Consider the following 4,217-nt stretch of genomic DNA (forward strand, 5'->3'; position numbering starts at 1 on the left):
ATTAGACTAAAGATCTTAAGTGTTTAAAATAACCTTGGATGAGAATTAGTTTTAAAAAGTCAGATAAAAATTGCTTTTTAAACTTAGCAAGAGAGAAAACCAATTTAACTTAAAATACTTTTCTAATAGCTTATTCAAAAGAAAATCAATTCAAAATAAATTGTTTTACCTTCTTACAGATCTTGTGAGTAAGCTGTTTTGTCCCATGTACTTTAAACAAAAACACATTTTGCATAATTATGATCATTTGTATGATTTTTTTTAAATATTAATTATGCAGGGCGACAAAGTTCAGAAACAGTCTGAATTGATGGATTAATGCTGCATTAATGCATTGTGTTCATTGCAATTTTGCACAGTATATTTGAATATATCATGTATTGTAATGAGAGGTAACATACTGCAATATAATATCAAAAAACCATTCATTATCTATATTTTCAGACATTATAGTCATCTTGTATTTTTGGCACATACTCTTTATTTCTATAAATAATTTTAGGTATATGCTGATGTGAATAATTTTAGTAAAAATTTATTAATGCATTTAAAAAACTTACAATGACTTTGATTTCAATTGTTGTTAAATAGATAAAGTCAAAGTTGCCAAATATTAAGTCAACTTCCATATTTTATGTTTTTCTGTTCAAAATAATTTTTAAAATACACTAAAGAAACTAGTTTCAGAGTCGCAGAATTTTTGCTATTTCTGTTTTCGTTAAAGATATTCATATTCCAGTAGTTCCTTTGATAATTTAAGTCCTAATTCCTATCCAATCAAAAAATTATTTAGATAAATAATTTATATTAATCAGAGACAAAGTAATTTAATTCATCGTTTTTGAAATGTATAAATTTATAGTTTTTTAAATTTATGAATCTGTTTTTTTAATTATAATTCGATCATATCTGTAAGGATCAAAAGAAATTTCTTAATATGCATTTTATTCGTTTCTTAATCCCATGCGGATTGCCCTCGAAAAGCCAGACACTGATGAGATAAACACTTGATAACGGCTATGACTCTTTCTAATACATCACACCATTGTTTTTTTTTCTAATTCTAATAGTCTCAGTTGCATTTGATTTACAGTAGTTTTATTTTTTAACATATTATTCAATTGTACCCACGATTTCACATTCATAGCTTCTGGATTTAACGCTGTGCTTGTTGAAGCTACGTAAATANCCAAAAATAAAAATTATATATTTTTTAAAAGTTTGGATGAATTTTATAGGATAAAGTTTATAAAACTTTATGCAGTGTAACTCAAAACACAAGCATTATTTCCTATTTTTGCTGAAACTAAGTATCAGATGTCTATCAATTTTAATATTATCATCAGAACTGAAATAAAATGCAAATAAATATTAAGTCAAAAAACAAAACAATTTAATGTAATTCAAGTTGTATATCTGCTCCACACTTTTGTTTATCAATATATCATAAATCTTTTTTCTATCACATATATGAAAGTATAATTTCAGTGGAAAAATCAACACTTAACATCCCAAAAGATATAAATTATCGTGTAAATGCCTTTATGCAATTTATGAAAATATTACCTTTTGAGGCCAAAATTATTGTTTTTTCCATATCTTTATTTATATGCTCATATATTTGTCAAGTTTTTTCACATTTTTAAGTATCTTTTACATGTGAAGTGGTTTTCATGTTTTGTTTTTTATGTATTCATGTATTTTTATGTGCCTTTTTTGATTTTGTATCTTATAAGCACATAAAAACAAAATAGCTAAGATGTATCCTCTAAGATAGTGGTTCTCAGCCTTCTTAATGCCATGACCCTTTAATACAGTTCCTCATGTTGTGGTGGCCCTCAACCATAAAATTATTTTTGTTGCTACTTCATAACTAATTTTGCTACTGTTATGAATCGTAATGTAAATATCTGATATGCAGGATGTATTTTCATTGTTACAAATTGAACATAAGTAAAGCATAGTGATTATTCACAAAAGCAACATGTAATTATATATTGTGAAATATTTATTTCTAATTACAAATAAATGAAATTTTGACTTTAAGCATGGTGTAGCATGGGTAACAGTTTTAATATAACAACAGTAAACTACATTGCTACATTTTGCGACAGATTGCGTAAAAGCTAATGTCAGTGTGAAGGTTGAGATTGCTTCTTTCTCACCAGATCAGAAATTCTCAGGGAAGTCTTTGAAAGAGCACAATGACGATTACCTTCCACAACAAGTCTACTTCTGTATTTAGAGTTGATAATCAACAAGCTGGAAAATCCTGTTTCACAAAGATATGTTGTTGGAAATGGAAGAAGGCACAACACAGTCTCAGACGGAACAGGATATGACTGCAAGCACTTGATCCAGAATTTTGTAACTAGCACTGTAGAGAAATCAGTTCTCTCTGCATCGCTGTTAATAAGTTCAATGAACTCCTCTTGTGCTGTCTCAGGAACATCTTCAACTTTGACTGTAAATGGGCTTCTGGCAAGTGCAAATGAGGTGTCAGGTAATTTGGGAAGTACGATGAAATTTCGTCTAAGCATGTACAAGTATTCTTTCACAGAAATTATCATCGTAATCCTTTTGTCTGGTTCAATGTCATGTTCCTCAAAGAAAGCAGATAAAGTAGGTAATGTAAATTTTATTTTCATCCAAACTTTTTTTTTCCAAAGCTGAAGTTTCATTTGGAATGATCAGATCTTTTCAGACAGATCAAGACATGTGGCATTTGGTCCTTGCAGTGATAAATTTAACTCATTCAAGATGGCAAAGATGTCAACCAAGTAAGCTATTTTCTGCAGTTCACTTTTATCGCTGAAAAGTGCTTCGAACTGCGGTCTTGTTTTCTGATTTAAAAACGTTTTGAGTTCATCACAAAGCTCAAAACATGTTTTAAAACTTTTGCTCTCAACAACCATCTCACTTCAGTGTGAAATAGCAGAGCATTGTTCAGCGCATCCAACTTGTTGCACAATTGCGAAAACAGTTGACTGTTTAAAGTGCTCGCCTTTACAAAATTGACAGAATTTATGATGCTTTTCATTACTTCTTGTAACTCTTGTGACAGTGTCTTGTTGCTAATATTTGCCGATGAATCATACAGCGAGTTCCAATGACTTTTGGTGACTCATTTAGTACCAAACATTGAAATCCAGATTGACATCCAAAGAGTGGCATCTCGGTTCCTAATACCACCAGAAATATGCGTTTTTGGATGGTCTTAGGCGACCCATGAAAGGATCATTTGACCTCCAAAGGGGTCGCAACCCAAGACATAAAAGATACATAAAAAAACATATTTTTACAAGGTTTTTATATGTTTCTTTTATGTTTTGTTAAATGGGGGTTAAGATCAATAGCTAACTGGCACTTTTTACTAAATAAATAAATATATGTATATCTACAGTTTTGAGCTAGTATTTGTCATCAAATTCATTTTTTGTATTTATTTATTTATTTTTAAATACTGGCTTCACACTAAAGCTATGAATGTTTTGCTCTATTAGCCGTGAAAATGTTTTCATAACTAATGGAACAAAATTAGCAAGCTTTTGATGAAATTTAACTGAACTGTTTGCTGGCAACTTCAAAACATTAATTTCCTATACCTTGAAAAATCCTTTTGTCACATTCATAGTATGGACAAAGATAAAGATCCATTCTTCCCCTGCAAGTAAATAGGCTTTAGGTAATAAAAAAAAACCAATAATAAATAAATCTAGTCATTGGAATTTTGGTTGCCCTTTAAAAAAAGCCATCCCTGTTTTAACACCATATCTGAATCCTATCCGTACCATAATGCCACTTCCTCCCATCCACCAACAATATAGTCTTAGGTTCATTCTTTAAATTATGCCAAAATATTTATAATTATCTGGGCCATCCAAATTAAGTTTCTTTTTACCACTCAAAATAATGAATTTACCATCTGTGACCATACTTTCTTTTCCAAATTGTTTCCTTGCTGCAATGTGATTATTTCTCAACTTGGGTTTGCTTTCAGTCTGTCCAGCTAAATCTACATCATTCATGCATTACTCTCTTCACTATAGATATATTAACAAAAAGTTGGAGAACAGCTAGAACTTTACTTGCAGAGCATCTGATTTCAAAAACTTGTCTAATAATCCTTGTTTTCTCTCAGAGTTAATTTCATAATCTTTCACTTAAATTCTTCTTTCTATAATAGGAACTCTTATTCTTTCATTTATAACATTATG

The 4,217-nt window shown here is 29.9% G+C and overlaps 1 pseudogene; it reads right to left on the reverse strand.

Moving 5' to 3' along the window:
* Nucleotides 1-1,715: 1,715 nt before the first annotated feature.
* LOC111634113 lies at nt 1,716-3,216 on the reverse strand (annotated as a pseudogene).
* Nucleotides 3,217-4,217: the final 1,001 nt, after the last annotated feature.

This window comes from Centruroides sculpturatus, unplaced genomic scaffold (assembly GCF_000671375.1).
Source record: "Centruroides sculpturatus isolate CEXI.00-Female unplaced genomic scaffold, Cexi_2.0 scaffold944, whole genome shotgun sequence".
In the NCBI taxonomy this organism is placed as follows: Eukaryota; Metazoa; Arthropoda; class Arachnida; order Scorpiones; family Buthidae; genus Centruroides; species Centruroides sculpturatus.